We start from the raw sequence: 16,685 nt of genomic DNA, 5'->3' as shown, positions 1-16,685 counted from the left end.
AGCTCATTTATCCATAATTTTTTACATGGGCAGTGATAAATACCAAAAAGACTCAAAAACTACAAATAGATCTTTAAACTCAAACAAAAGTGTTTTAAGAAAGGAAATGTCAACTCCATATTCCCATTCTAAAATATTTGTATGCAGTATCACAGATGCACATTACCAAATATAATAGACTGAGAGAGAAAAAAAGAGATGAGAGAGAAGAAGAGAAGGAAAGGAGGGAGAAAAAGGAAGGAAGGGAAATCTGGGAGGGAAGAAAGAAAGTGATAATTTCAGTAACTCAAAAGATAATCAAAGTCTGACAGCTGCATGTAAAGAATTATTTTCTCATTTTGTTCCATGCTCCACCACCTTCCCTCTGCAGTCCATGAGAACTCTACACTTGGCCGAGTTTTGAGAGGTACACTGAAAGCTGAAAGACAAGTCAGCATTTTTAACATTAAAAGAATCAGCATTGCTAATAAGAATCCCTCTGAATTACTTAATCTGTGGCTTTCCTACACCAAGGAACCTAGTCATATAAATAAATAATCAAAGTCCTATCAATAAACAATTCTTTAGCATTAACAGTTTCAGTCTATATCAAATGAAGACTGATTTAAGTCTTACCATAACAAACCAGATAAAGCTATTACTTTATTTCTAGAGTGTCATATAGACTATCCCCCATGACATAGTTTTCATTTTTCTAAAGTAGTTTTAGAGGGAATTAAAAGGCAAGATATGAACATTTCATAATTATTATTGAAAATAAAGGTACCTAGAACCTCTATAAAACAATATAACCTGAAAACATTCTCACCTGAGAACAGACTAAATTACAGAAAACACTTTCTATTTTTATTTTCCTGATAGATGGGGGGAAAAAAAACAAGTGCAGGTGGCAATATAATAAAGGAAATATAACCTCTAATAACAGTAAACAATTAATGAAAGTAGCCTCAATTTTGTTCAACATTACATGGGAAACATTCAACACAGTAGAGGTTTCAAATGTTATGCAGGTTTTAGTGTGTGTCTGTTTAATAAAACTAAAAACAACAACAAAGGAATCATTGCGTCAAAATGGAATATAAGAGGTTCAGGGAAATGTGAACTAACCAGGTTCTGCGTGGGTTTAAGCTTTCCTCACCCAGAAGGCTTTCACTTGGCGCAACTTAGATGGTACAGATGATGTCAATGACTACCATTTTGCTTACCTGACTTTATATCCTCTTATGCCTTACACCCGTACATTTGGAACCACAGGGTTTCCGCAGACAAGTTTGACTGAGGTAATATATAATGTTAAAAAATCTTCCATGATTTGCTAGCTTGCAAGGAACTTAAATGTTCAATGATTAGTGATCAAAGTTAGCAAATTAATTTTTCACTGGGTAAAGTGGTTAGGAATATCGGAGAATTTCACTCTACCAACCAAGGAAGTTAATGCAATAGGACCACAATCCCTTATTCAAAACCCTTAGGTTCCGATATACTTCAGGATTTAGATTTTTGTGGGGTTTAAAAAGGCAAAATGGTACATATAGCACATATTACATAACATTCCTAGAGAGATCTAGGATAATACTTCACAATTAATCGATACTATTATTTCCAGCAAAATATGTGAATATTTTAAGAGGGCTTGAAAACTAAACAACTACATGACAGTCTGGCTTAGGTTTTGCTACCAAATAAGTTTTGACACCACACTTTTGAAGGAAAAAAAAAACTTTTTTGTGTGTGAATTCATTCCCAATACTACTACATCAAAGTACAAAGGCATTTTCAAAATACACAGAGCTTATTAACTTACCAGAGATCAAAAACGTATAACAAATTAAAATTTAGCAAAGTGGGAAGATGTTCCTGGCAAATATAAACTTAAAAATTAGGAAACGTCGAAGTCACTTAATTTTAATTTATTCAAATAAATTTAATGATTGTTGAGACTACTTACACAAATTTTTGTGTCAATGTATATTTGAGTAAGACAGTACCACTTGAAAACCCTGATACCTGTAGTCTTCTGTACTTTCTTTACATTTCCCTAGCTTTTGGTTTTCACATTGTTTGAGATTTCAGGGATTTGACATATTCCCCATTTATCTTTTCCTTAGCTTGCCCCTCTTTTCAAGTGCCTATTGTGTGCAATGTAATTTTGTGCAATGTGCTGCACTACATATGTAACACTTCTCAATCTCCATGCCTTGACACAAGGATAAGTTTTGTTTATGAGGAGTGCCCCAAGTAATTAGAACAGTTAAAGTACCACAATTTTCCATGTGCATATTAAGTATATTCAAAATTTTCTTATAACACCATTGTCACTTGCATTTTGATAAGCTTTCTCGATTTCTTTTTAAAGGAATGGCTTTATCACACTGTGAACTACCTATAAAACCCACAGCATAATTTATCTATGTCTGTTAACCAGGGAAATCATAATGTCCCATATGTAAACATTGGTCACGTGTTTTTATTTTGATTCTTTTGAGACACAGTCTTGCTCTCTCACCCAGGCTGGAGTACAGTGGCATGATCATGGCTCATTGCAGCCTCGACCTGGTGGGCTCAAGTGATCCTCCCGCCTCAGCCTCCGAGTAGCTGGGATTACAGGCATACACCACCATACCCAGCTAATTTGTTCTTATTTTTAGTAAAGGCAAGGTCTCACTATGTTGCCCAGGCTGGTCTCAATCTCCTAAGCTCAAGCAATCCTCCCTCATCAGCCTCCCAAAGGGCTGGGATTATACATATGTCTTGATGGGAGAAAGTTTGGGAACTGATACTCTAAGACATTCTAGTATCTATCAGTCACCAGGGAAAATGCCCTGTGCTGACAACTAAGTGCCTTAAATATGAAAAGAGCTGTTCTCTCGTCCGATACTCTGCCTTTTTAAAGAGGTGAGAAAATCATTCCCCAAACCTGAAAGAGCACTGTACTTTACTGTGGCATGCCTCAGCTTTGCTTGGCTTTTCTCCTTCTAGTTACTCTTATTTCCTTCCCTAACAAATTACTTGTCCAGCACCTCATGTCTAGTTAAAAATATACCAATGTTTCATGATAACTAGAGGTGAGAATCACTTGAGGGGGGGAAAAAAACCCCCAAAGATTTTGAGAAATTTCAAACAGTGGAAGACAGGGTGAGATGAGATGTAAGTATAAAAACAGAGACTATATATTGAGTGCTGACTGTGAATAAGGGTCCTACATTTATTACCGTCTTGTGTAATCCCTGTACTATTGCATGATAAATATTACCATATCCATTGTGCACATATGAGAATGAAAGTTTAAGGGATGTGAGGTAACATGCTCAGACTCCCTCACCTAATAAGCAATAGAGGCAGCAGAAGTGGAATCTAGAGCTCTTTGGTGGAAAAGCCTCTGCTCCTTGTACTGCACGTCCTACTACAGGAGCATCTACAGAGGGTGATGAGGGCCTTCTCTGTATTGCAAACATGCTGACTGAAATACAGCCAAAGAATGGTAAAGATGGAAAACACCTCCTAAGTCAACGAACTTCAGTACCACATTCAGAGCATGACTCCCATCCAATCTTGAGCCATCTGTCCTTCACGCCAAGGTTTCTCGAAGCCAGCCAGAGGACCTCCCACTTGCTTCAGAATCACCTGCTATACGTGCTAAAATCTAAACTCCATGGACCCACTCCAGAAACATCAAATAAGAACATCAAAAGATGAGGCCTAGAGACCTCCATTTCTAAGAAGGCTAGCAAGCACTCTGGGTCAGTGTTTTTCAAACTGCAAGTCATGAAATCAATTAAGTAGATAGTACCTAGTATTTTTTATTTAATAAAATGACTTGAAACAGATTGGATTTATAAAGATTAGTTAGGAACAGAAAATATCAGAGGGCACTACACTTCGTCCTGTTTCAGAAAACTTGCTGCAGTTCTTTTAAGTGGAATGGGGTGTTAAGGGTATTTTTTATGATATACCTCAGTCAAAAGTGTTTGAGAAATACAGTTGTTTTGAATAATTTTTATCCTCATTCTTATTTCCCCTTTAAAGTAAGTTATTGGTCTTTTATTTAATTATTCATATTACAAAAAATGCAACCTTGTATGTTCTTTTTAGGAGTTCAGTTATTCCATTCCAGGATTTTCTGTTTTATTCCCCAAACTTTTCATCCATGGACCATGTTTAACTATTGATTTAATTATTAAATCAACATTTTAAAATATATTTAATTTTTTAATATTTCATTCTCATTAATTGTTACTTTGTGGGGTTTTTTGCGTTTTGTTTTTGAGATAGAGTCTCACTCTGTTGCCCAGGCTGGAGTGTCGTGGTGCAGTCTCACCTCACTGCAACCTCTGCCTCCCAAGTTCAAGGGATTCTCCTGTCTCAGCCTCCTGAGTAGCTGGGATTACAGGTGCCTGCCACTACACCAAGATAATTTTTATATTTTTAGTAGAGACAAGGTTTCACCATGTTGGCCAAGCTGGTATCAAACTCCTGACCTCAGATGATCCGACCACCTCCACCTCCCAAAGTGATGGAATTAGAGGCATGAGCCACCACACCTAGCCTGTTACTTTGTATTTCATACATACCTTCTCATTATCTGAAGTTACTTCGCTACCTAGATTCTTAAGCTGATTTACATATTTTAACTTACTAAGTTTACATTTTGGTAGGTATATTAATGTTTCATGGTCTACATTTAATCTTTTAAGTCTTTCGTTCTCTCATCTTCTATTTATATATACTTTTAGATGAAATTCTTTACTGGCTTGCCTTCTTTTGCATTCTCTCATGTAATTGGCACTTATTTCAATTCCTTACCTGTTTCCTTGAAAGAAAAAAAAATGAAAACAATCCCCATTAATATATGAGGATTTTCTGGGTATATCTGTGCAGTTTTAAAATAATGTACTGGCATTTCAAGGAAATATAATTGCCTTCTGAAGGATAATATCACATTTGAAAGTTGAGTGAAGTTGTAATCAAAAAGTGCTTTCCACAGGTATGACTTAAAATACAGAAATATCTTCAATTCGACACAGTATGTGATGACTGCCCTTGAGGTAGTACAACACCCAGTGACTGAATGACAGTCACAGAACCTTCAAGCTGGAAGAACCTCCATTCAGTCTCAGTCTTTCTCTTTACCTACTCCCTTCATAGCAGTGTTTCTCAGTGTAGCTTGAGGACTGCCTGTATCTTATTTCCCTGGGACACATGATAAAAACAAAGCAGTAAGATTACAATGTCTTTAGTGAAGTTGGGTTTGTTTTTCTTTCATAGTGACAAGAAGGAATCTTACTAAAACTACAGGACAGATACCACCCAGGCCCATTTCAAAAGGTACCCTCAGTGGTGAAATGTTAAAACAATGAGATAGACTTCAAGCTACAAGTTCAAGAAAAGCATCCTCCTCTTCAGTTAAGCACCTGCTTGAGTTTAAATCTTAAAGTACAAGTATGCCACGCTGGTGGTAATGTAATATGTTAAACTTCATGCCTAAATTTAGTAATTTGGAGTACTTGATATAACAATTGCAAACATTTTATGTACTTTTGTGAGACACTAATAATAATTTCAGGAACTTCCGGTGCTACAGCAAAAGGGCACATCTGTAATGAAACTGTTTTCAAAAAGTTTGTTTTTTTTTAGTAGTATAAAGCTGTGAAGCCTTTATTATTTCTGTTAAAGATCTCTAATATAAAAGTAATTGGCAATCATGACAAGATCTACTTAAAAATACAGCCCTTGGTTTTGTCCATGTTCTTTATGAAATGTAGTAAAATATACACTGTTAGCATGCTAATGACTAATAATTAGAAATTGTCTGTAATTTTACTGAAAAGTATGACTTAGCTACTGAGTTAAGATTTTCATGGGTTACACAACATTTTCAGGCCTATTCTTTCCTTATTTTTATAACATATAGAAAACTTATCAACTACATCGTTACTTACAGCACAAGCCAACTGTAATTATATGTGCATCCTTGCTTTCATTCAAAGACATGTTCTAAATTCAATGTCTAAATGAATCTGTTTTAATAGATTAAATATAAAAGTCAGATCTGTAAGATCAAAGGTGCTATACATAAGATTTTCAAAATATGTTAAAAGCACAGCTATCTCAAAAATTCTTAAACCTTAAACTTTTAAAAAAATGTTGGATACAAAGATATAGATTTTTTTAATGTCTCAAAAATTGCAAATTTTTTAAAATATCTAAGACTCTAGGAAAATATTTTCTCCTAAAACTGCCACAGTACCTCAAAGAGGTAACATTAGGAAACAATATAGATGAGCCACCTTTTCCATAGCTAGCATTAAATGTGAAATGCAAATTAAGGCTTCAGTTTCAGAATCTAACAGAGACACGCGGAATAATAAAATGGGAAGTTTGAAAACACTTGGAAATGGAGAAGCAAAAACTTCTTTAAATTTTTACTTTGATAAGTAAGCCTCAAATCTAATAAATACATTTTAGATGCCAATAACCGGCAATTCATTGTCAAAATGACTTTCTTTAGATCACTATGACAAGATTTACACAATCAGAACTACTTCACTGACTTCAAAGACCAAGACTGTTCTTGAAAATATTATTTTAATGAAGTAGTCACTCGATATCTCAAAGAAATACAAGTACTTATCAGACGTTTATTCTCAGTATGACTAACTTCCCATATTAATTTTTGAATTGGTCAACTACATTTCTATGGGGAAAGAAGTGATATCAAAAGTTTGCTGCAATGAACAAAATAATGTGCCTAACATGTATAAATGTGGTGTTCTTTAGTAATCAGGAATGCATTTTGAATACTCTTGCCAAGTGAAACTTTTCAAACAAGTTTTAAAAATCTCAAAGACAATGAAATCCATGTATTTTAGTGTGCACTAAATTCATCTTACAGAACCTTCTCATTCTGACCACTCCAAATGGCCTGTTATATATGTGACATGTTCTGAGGCTTCTAATTAAACAAACCACCTAATTATCAGCAGTAATGCACTATTTATATTCTATAAAAAAAGTTTGATGCAAAACTTGAACAGATTATCTAAAGTCCTCAATAATATGAAAGTATATTTTGTTACCAAATGAACACCTCCAGAAAGGTCCAGTCCTCTAACTCAATTCCTCTTTTTTTCTGTTTTCTTTTTGAGGGGGAGTCTCATTCTGTTATCCAGGCTGGAGTGCAGAGACACGATCTCGGCTCACTGCAACCTTTGCCTCTCAAATTCAAGTGATTCTCCTGCCTCAGCCTCCCAGGTAGCTGGAATTACAGATGTGTGCCACCACACCCAGCTAATTTTTGTATTTTCAGTAGAGACAGGGTTTCATCATGTTGGCCAGGCTGGTTTTGAACTTCTGACCTCAGGTGATCCGCCTGCCTCAGCCTCCCAAAGTGCTGGGATTATAGGCATGAGCCACCGTGCCCGGCCTAACTCAATTCCTCTTAGTAATACTAAGACAACAATTTTGTTAATGTACACAATATCCCAGTGATCTAGGAAATGCCACAGACGAGGTCCCTAAATTTCCTTTCATGGAAAAAATTAAGTTCAAGTTCATTTTCATTCACAAAATACAATCTCTAATTTCACTATGGTAATATTATAAAGCATCACAGTTTATTTACACAATTTATTACTAATTTCCAAACATCAACTCAAAGTACCTGGGATGTTCCTTTACAATGGAGGAGCAAAATTACAAGGTGGTTTTCTGCAGACTGGGCTCACTGTGCTGCTTTCAAATGCTCTATAAACTCTCAGTTCTCACCCACACTGTTACCTCTCACAAATTTTCCACACACTTACTGTCCCACACATATTTTTCAGATGTTTCCATTTGGGAGTCACATATCTGAAAAAGGCACTTAACAACAGATCTCAAAGTCATTGTTTATGATATTTACAGGCTACCGAATTGTTCCTAATTTCTCCAAACATGTACGTTTTGAAAGAAATTATGATGTTTTGAATCAAACTAGTGCACTAAACGCTAGATTTACTACCCTGCCAACCCCACCTTTCCCCACCCCAAAAGTAACTGTTACAAACACCATAGGTTACTCAAGAAAGAGAACTTGAGAGAGTAAGCAAATGTCAGTCACTATAATTAAAGAGGCCTTCTGCACAATACTTCCTTGGGTTTTTAATAATTCTCTCCACTCATACACAGCAATCTTTCTATAGTATTGTCTAGCATTAAATTTATTAGACCTTCAAAGCGATGTAAAATTTCATTATAAATTAAAATGCCTATTTGAAAATAAGTTTTGAAATGACAATTACTTGTAGATGAATATGAAATGAACATTTTAAATTATCTTAATAATAACCCACAGCTGAATTCTAAACACTAAGAATCATAAACTGACTTATGCTGTGGGAAACTCAGTGAGACAAGGTTTCTGGGGGTGCTGTAATCCCAATAAAGCATCTTCCCATATGAACAAAATCATCCAGCTTCCCTGTATGAAGAGTTTGCATACTTACCCAGGGAGGCAAATGGAAAGTACACAGGGAGGAAGATGAACTGCGGCAAAGCCTTTGTCATATGATAGTGACCTATAAAGTATCAAATAAAGGTACATCATCAGTATGGTAGGGCTTTACAATAGTACAGTCCCAAGTCCTGTAACATCTACGAAGAAAGGGTACCAAAACCCAGGAGTTCAGCTCCCACTAACCCTTCTCTACCACCCCTCCACTGGAGAACTGTGGGAACAGGAAAGGCAAAGAAGCTCCCTGTATTCAAAGGGCAGAGGCTGGGGGGCAGCCCAGCTGGCATTCTAGGGTGTCTCTAGCACTCTCGCTTCCTACTCCCCATATGTATAAAGCAGAAAGTTGATCCATTCTGCAAACGCAAAACCCACACCGCGATCATTCATCAACTTGCACAAGTGATCACCGCCCCCAGGACAAATATACCAGTAACCAAATCATAGGGATCGATGGGCAGCCCGAGCCTCGCCTAGCCCAGGAGCTGGCGGGAGGTGCCACCACGGCGGCAGCGGGTCCAGGTATCGCAGCCTTTCAGACTTGGGCGGCCACAGCCGTCTCCCAAACACCCAGCCCAGGTCACAATCCCTAGACAGGAGATCGGAACCGACCGGGGAAAACATATTTGCCAAAGCCCACAGCGGCAAGTGCAGGGCCACCAGGTCTGCGAGGTCGGGGTGGGGGTAGCTAGGAAACAAGGAGGGAGGAAGAGAGCGAGGGATCCCACCCCGGCTTTGTTGCTGGTCACCATCAAGTTTGCATCTTAGTACAAAATGTCGATCTTAAAGGCTGACAAGACAGAGGCAGAGGCAGAGGGAGAAAGAGAAAGGGAATAGAGTCCATCTTGCTTTGGGAAAGAGGGGGGAGGAAAAATGAAGTGCAAATACCACACTCCGGGCGTAAAAGTCTGCTAAACACCTTTCCATAACGGAGGAGCAACGAGTGGGGTGTCCCCGTGCCCGTGCCTGATCGAACTGGCGGCGGTCTGGGCAGAAAACGCCTCCCTCTCCTCCTCTTCCTCCTCCTTCCCCTCCTCCTTCTCCCTCTCCTCCTCCTCCTCCCGCGGGCCCCGGCGAAGATCCCGCCGCCACTGCCTCAGCCTCCGCTGCCCCCCAGGGAGGCACCGCCGGCGCCCGGCCCCGCGCTGCCATTCTGGGCTTGGACCGCGCAGCGCAGAGCGCGTGGGGCCGGACTCGGGGTGGCCGCGCGGGGACGTCCGCGCCGGGGACCCCCGCGCCCTTCGGCCGCTAGCTGCCTACAAAAGTCGCTAGAGTAGAGGTGGCGGCGGCGCGCAGGAGCGGGGGGCCGCGTGGAGGCCCCCACGCCGCGAGTGGGCAACCCCAGGGGATGGCGAAGAACGTCCCTCCCCGCGCGGGGAAAGTACCCCAGTCCCAGTCAGCCACCCCAGGAACAGCAGCCCCGCGTCCGTGGCCAGGAGAAGAGAACTGGACGTGTCATTAGCAGGACAGGCAATGGTTTCAAAGCCCCAGGCCAATGACCATTAGCACAGGCAGAGCTCGCTCCGTCCCCATCCCCCACAACCTCCACCCACCTTCCCCTTCGCCCCCCCCCGCCACCTCCACCCCACCTCGCGAAACTTTTCAACAAGATCCACCTGGACTAATTTGTCCTCAGACAGTTAAAATATCGACTAGACCCTAAACACCGGGAAGGAAGGGGAATGCATGCTTTATTTTCCTTCCTACAGAAAGGAAAGCAAAAAATAGCTTCTCTCTCTGTCTCTCCCTCTCCCCCCCCTGTCGTACATGTTGTGTCTTAGCTTTTTGCATCGTTTCGTTTTACCTTCCTCATTTAGCAGAAATGATCGCGGTTATTTCACACATAAACGTGTTCCAGATTCTGGGCTTCAGGGTCCTTGTAAATTACAGGACTCGGGTTCGGTCTCAGTTATGTTAAGTTTCATACAATACCAAAAAATAAATAAAAAATAATAATAAATTTCTGAGGTTGAGTGAGCGAGACGAGGTGGAGGAGGAAAAGAAACCTCGAGTCTGATTTCTGTAATTTACTAGCGACCCGGATCGCAGCAAATAACAGTGTAACACGAGTGTGGCTTAAGAGGGCTGGGGAGCTCTTTCTAGAGGCATCGACCCCATCCCCGGATAAAGGATCTGCAAGTTTTCTGTCATCGCGACCATGCAAAGCCGTAACTTACCTTCAGAAATAAGACTTTAAACGGCCAAGGCCTTCCTCCTCCCCTCCACCACCACCCTCAGCCTCGCTCTCTCCACCTTAAACTTATTGACACAACATAATCCCACATTCAAGCAAAATCCTGACACAGCCTCCCTCCTCCTCTTCCCCCTCCTCTCTTCCCTCCCGTCCTCTCTCTCTCCCTCTCTCTCCGTCTCCCTCTCTCCCCCCCTTCCCTCCCTCTTCTCTCTCCCGTTCTCCCTCGCCCTCTTCCCCCTCTCCCCCTATTCTTCCTCCAGGCTACTCTGGCACTAAAGCAGCACTTTCTCTACTCGCCGCGCATTTGGGAAGGGGTGGGGGGTGAGAGGGCACTGATCTGCGGGGCCGGAACACCCAAATCCCAACTCTCCAGATGAACGAGCAACTGGGCTGCTGTTCCCGGTCACCAACGCACACGAAACGTTCAATAAATCCACCGAAGGCTGGCTCCTCGTACCTTCCTCCCCTGCCCCGGCTCCCCAGGCCCCACCTCCCCGGCTGCCGAGACCAGGCAGGGCTCCACGTACTTTCGCCGAGATGAAGTTTGGGGCTCCCCGGGCGGCCACGAGCCGCCCGCCGGCGTGAGGGCTCTGTTGTTTTTTTCCTGGGGCCGCTCCAGCCCGCGCCCCGGCGCCCGTGCCCCTCTCGGGCGGCGCTGCCTGTGTGCCGAGAGGTGCTGGTTGCAAACGCAGCCTGGCACCGGCTGGCCTACTACTCCCCGGCCCGGCCCCCAGCCTCCCGCTCGCAGGGCACTGCCTCCTCGCCCCCCGCCTCCCGGCCCCCGGCCCCCGCCGGCGCGGCCGCCGCGACCCTCGCCCCCGACCTCTTCCGACCCAAAGTTTTGGCGGAGGGTGAAAGTGTCCAGGGAGCGGGCCGGCTGGCGGCGGCTCCGGACGCGCGGGGTTCCCTCCGTCTTCCTCAAGTCCACCCTACCGGCTGCCGCCGCCGCCGCCGCCGCTGCTCCTGCCGCGGAGTCCTTGGGGCTGCAGCCCGGCGGCTTGCAAGTGAGTAGGAAAACAGAAAGTGAGGGGAGTGCGCCCGGGGAGGGCTGGGGCTGGGGGGCGCCTACCTCGCGGGCTCGCCGGGCGTGAGGGCGTGTGTGTGGCTCGCCCTCAGCGGCCAGTCAGGGTTTCTCTATGGGAAAGTGGAGAGGAGCTCGCGGAGCCGCTCTGCCTCCGCTTCACTGTACACTGCTCCACATACAGTACATGCAACCCGGAGAGACTGAAAACACTCATTTTATATAAGGCAGCCTGCCATTGGCCCGCGCCGTGACGGACAGGCCGCGCAGCCAAACAAGAGGCCCGTTACACCCAAACACACGCACACATACACACATTTTACAGAGACACACAAAGATCATCACATTTTCTATTTTCTAATGTTCGGGACCTGTAGACAGTAGGAGAGGACAGGTAGAGAGGCCCAGCAGAGTGGGGTACAGGGGAAAACCCCTGTCTGCAGCAAGTTGCAAGGCTTGAAAGTGGTGTCCTTTTGACTTGGGAGGGTTGTGGTAATAAACTACAACTCCACTGGATATGGAAGTGAGGGGGTTTTTTCATCGCTGCCTTTTGGTGCCCCATGGACGAGGCCTGCGTTGTGTTACGATTTTCCAGTCTGACCCGGCCAAAAAGTGGCCAAGAAAGGCTTTTATCAGCTTGGATGTCTTTCGTCAATGGGTTAGCTATCACATAGGCCAAAATAGTGAAGATAAGTTTATCAGGACTATATGCATTGAGGTTGTCAATGCCTCATTCGTAGGTAAATTTAAAAAGAAAATCAATATAACAACACACAAAGATAATTTTGCTGAAAACGATCAACACTGTGCTGAAATAGCCAAACAACTTTCAGCTGGTCAGAGTACTGCCATCACCTGTGCGGACATGCAAAGTGTGCTATAAGGGAAAATAAGTCATGGAAGATAAGCTATTGACCCTTAGCCTTCAAAAGAGACCTTTTGATTCAATGTATACAAGATTTATATTTTGCATATTATACATAAAAATATATGATTCTTTACATATTTCACATCTCATGTGAACATTATGTGTTGCATGACTTTTGGAGATGACTCTCAGGACTGGTCTGATTTTTTTTTCAACGATGCATCTTCGGCAGATTATATTTGACAGTTCGAAATAAAGTCAACAGGTTGGTGGAAAGAAATCAAAGCTGGAAATTAGAAGGAGTAAATTGTAGATTAAACTAACCAGCTGAGCAATCTTGAGCAAGTTACTTAACCTCTCTGATGCTCAGAGTTGGTTTTGATTTTTGTTTTAAGATTAAAAAATAAACAGCTTTTCCAGATTCCCTCAATTAAATTTTTATTCATCATCTACTATGTGCCAGACATTATCTTAGGCCTAGATATTTTCTTACGGTTCCTTCCATTTTAAGAGTTGGTGAATTATTCTTAAATACAAACATTTTGGAGATTACATAAACACTACAATTTTATGGCCTAGGTATGTAGCTTTAAAACTTAAAGGAGACCTGAATAAGAGAACTTATTTCAATTCCCCTTTTATCTCCTTGATGCTGTCTTAAGGTTTTTCTCTCACATCCATAAAGTTGTTAAAAGAATGTGTGTGTACATTTGAGCACTCCTATGTAAGAGGGAGAAAGAGAAACAAAATCAGAGAAAAGTTTGAGAAGTTCAGAAAACAAAGCGGCATTTAGAAATTTGAAAAATTTAAGAAAAATCATTTGTAAAAGGAAACATATATAAAAATCACAGCATTTTATTTTTTTAATTTTATTTACTTTTGTTTTTTGAGATGGAGTCTTGCTCTGTCGCCCAGGCTGGAATGCAGTGGCATGATCTCAGCTTGCTGCAACCTCCGCCTCCCAGATTCAAGAGATTCTCCCACCTCAGCATCCCGATTAGCTAATGCTCATCTAATTTTTGTGTTTTTGTAGAGACGGGATTTCACCATGATGACCAGGCTGGTCTTGAACTCCTGACCTCAGGTGATCCATCCTCTTTGGCCTCCCAAAGTGCTGGAATTACGGGCATGAGCCATGGAGCCCACCCAATCACAGCATTTTAAACAGATAATATCAAAGGTTATATTAACAGCAGTTTCTTTTAGTTGACAGAAGGAACAAAATGTTCTTTATCCACACTACACTGCTCTGAGGACATTGCTAAGTATTATTATCTCTAGTTTACCCATAAGAGAAACAAGTCAGGGAAAAATTATATAGCCTGCCCCATATTGCACAGAATGACAATGAAGAAGGAACTTAAACCTAGGATGTTTAATACCCAGCGCAGGTTTTGAGTAATTTGACAACCCTTCCCTCCAAATACGAGCTTCAGAGACGAGAGAATTGGAGGGAAAACCAAAAAACTTGTTTGGTATTTCACTGTTGCTCCTTTGTGAAAAGGAAAAAAAGTCAACAGGAGTTGCTATGTGTAATTGCAGAGTGAAGTGTTGGGCATTATTTGGTAGTAGAAGTATTTTGTGAAAAATAGAAAAGACCAGCCTACTCCCCACTCTTATCCCCAACCTCCAACCATAGGAAAACATTCTTCATATTTTTATGGTCACAAGATATTTTTGCTGAATTACACTTAGCTTAGCAGAAGTATTTAGAGCTACAGTCTTCAGACTTTTAGATCACACATTGCTATTGGTAAAATATTTGAGCATGTATAAATATTAATGTACACATTAAAAATTCTAAAAATTCACCACTGGGACAGGCATCGTGGCTCAAGGCAGGAGGATTGCTTAAGGCCAGGAGTTCAAGACCAGAAGTTTGAGACCAGCCTGGTCAAGACAGAGAGACACTGTGTCTACCAAAAAAAAAAAAAGTATGTACCATTGCATAGATATATTATTTATTATTATAAATCATATATTGACAAAAACAAATTTAAAAGCATGAGATAAAAAGTAAATAAGAATTTAATTTCTTCCATAGTCCATGGAAGTATGGATTCTAATGTAGAGTCTTAGCACATGCCCCAGGACTTTGCACTCCAATTTGGACTCCTCTGACATGAAAGGTGCTAACTGACCAGGACTGATGCAGAAGAGCATAAAATGTATTTTGGTGACATTCTGTAAGTCATTACTGCTACTAGAAAATTGGTAGGTCCACAGGGCCTTCAGATTAAGAGAATGATTTTTTTTTAACACATAATATATATTGGTAATGTATTTCCATTGGGCATCATGTTCCAGTATAAGCCATTTTTCAATATTCTTTGGCAGAATATTTATTGAGAGGGTTCTGTGTGCTCTTGTGCATGTCAGATGCCAAAAAAAAAAAAAAGTTGCCTGTTCCTAGGAGAAGGGATAAAATAGAATTCCATTCTCCTGTGTGATCAGTAGGGCCTCACTGCTAAGTAAGGAAAGGAGGCATAGAGTTAACTTTAATGTAGTATTTTATCATTTTGGAAGTACTTTAAAAATGTTTATTACCTCATTTGAGAATAAATATCAAGAAATTTTAAATGCTAGCTATGTTCAAAATTTAAAATATAATCAGGAAAAATCATGACTTATAGAGTTTACTTAATTTTTATAATATAGGTTTATGAAAATAAAAACATGGTTGGTTACTTGGGTGAAATGGCATTACAAAGTGATGACCCCTTTCCCTTCTTGTTTTCACGTTTGATGACCAATCACAGACTAAACTCACATGATTATATTTCTCCTTCTTGTAGCTTTGATTGTCTGTTTTCTGTATTTTATTTTATATGGGCCATTTTTTGTGACATAAAATAATTTTGAGAAAGTAAATTTAAATATGTGTTTAAATGTGTATAAACAAATGTGTATATTGTTTAAATATATGTCTAAACATAACAATTTATTCCCTTATTCATATATGACTTCTTTATACAATCCTAGTACAAATCTTGATTTTGCCACTTTCTAGTTGCATAAGCTTGGAAAAATTCCTTAATTGCTCTGACTCAGTTTTCTTGCTTATTAAATGGGAATAATCATAATTGAAAAAATACATATAAAATGCATCAGCCTGGAACATACTAAATGTTCAATCAGTATTATTTGTGTTTATCTTTCCACACAGACAAACCAATGGCAGATACTTAACAGAAAGTTTTCTAAGACTTAACTATCATATCAAATGGAGTTTATGGAACCTGTTACAACTTACTTGCCCAGTGTTTGCAATTTCCTTTTAGCCTACACTCTACCAACTCCACCATCTCTGCACATAAAAGAGATGTCAGCCTGATCCCAGGATAAAGCAAACATCTTATTGGGTGGGCATTATTAAGCACCTAAAAAAGCACACTTGTAATAAATCACTCTTTGAAACAGGCCTTGTTTTGTGCACTGAAACTTCAGATAGTTACAATGATGAGGGTCTGCCTTACATAACAATTTATGACTTGTACTTGACCTTACTGAGCTTCAGTGTTTCTTCTCTTTCTATAGGAAAAAAAAAAAATAGGGAAAATCATACCTTTCTCCTCAGGCAAATGCAAAGGCAGTAGAAATTAGAACTTGGATGGTTGGTCCACTTCTAGCACCAATGCAGAAATTCATAATCTTGTACAGAACCGGCTTCTATTGTGTCGTAGAAGATTTGGGGATAAGAAAGAAAGAGGAGAATACCCTCCTTTCCTAGAGTGATTCTTGGGGCCACACATCTTTGAATTCCCACTGTCCTGTGATCTTTCATAGCATTTTATCTATATTATTCTTAAGTCATACAAGTATCTTGCTTTGCATTACATTATGTATGTATTGGTAGAGCTCTCTATTTGATGGCAGACAACTTGAAGAAAATGTTCAAGGTTTTGTTTTCCAACAGTGCTAGAACAGTAACTAATAAATTGCCTAAGGTGTAACAGTAACAACAAAGATTTGTAAAATAAATGAAGAAAAGCAAAAACAAACAAAAATACCATAAATTCTAAGGAAGCTCAGAGAGAATCCAAGGATGAGAGACGTATCAGAAAAGGTTGGGGGTCCCAGATATATGGTAAATAGAACTTACATTATAGACATC

At 40.5% G+C, this 16,685-nt stretch overlaps 1 protein-coding gene across 6 annotated transcripts in view; it reads right to left on the bottom strand.

Annotated features, from left to right (window-relative positions):
• The window catches only part of BBX (BBX high mobility group box domain containing), a 277,027-nt gene extending 265,130 nt beyond the window's left edge, over positions 1-11,897 (bottom strand). For 3 of the 6 annotated variants that reach the window (XM_012476594.3, XM_021667025.2, XM_021667026.2), the window contains exons 1-2: positions 11,752-11,885; positions 8,484-8,555 (exon numbers count right to left, since the gene is read on the bottom strand). The gene's annotated coding sequence lies outside the window, so the exon portion shown is untranslated. Of the gene's footprint in view, positions 1-8,483; positions 8,556-10,665; positions 10,770-11,751 lie in introns of those variants that run through there. The other 3 variants (XM_012476576.2, XM_012476596.2, XM_012476585.3) reach the window with 2 other exon arrangements.
• Between the last annotated feature and the right edge of the window lie 4,788 nt (positions 11,898-16,685).

This window comes from Aotus nancymaae, unplaced genomic scaffold (genome assembly GCF_030222135.1).
Source record: "Aotus nancymaae isolate 86718 unplaced genomic scaffold, 86718_ANA_hifiasm-v0.15.2.pri h1tg000011l, whole genome shotgun sequence".
NCBI lineage: Eukaryota > Metazoa > Chordata > Mammalia > Primates > Aotidae > Aotus > Aotus nancymaae.
Note: the sequence above shows the minus strand (reverse complement) of the source record. Positions and strands in the feature narration are given on the sequence as shown.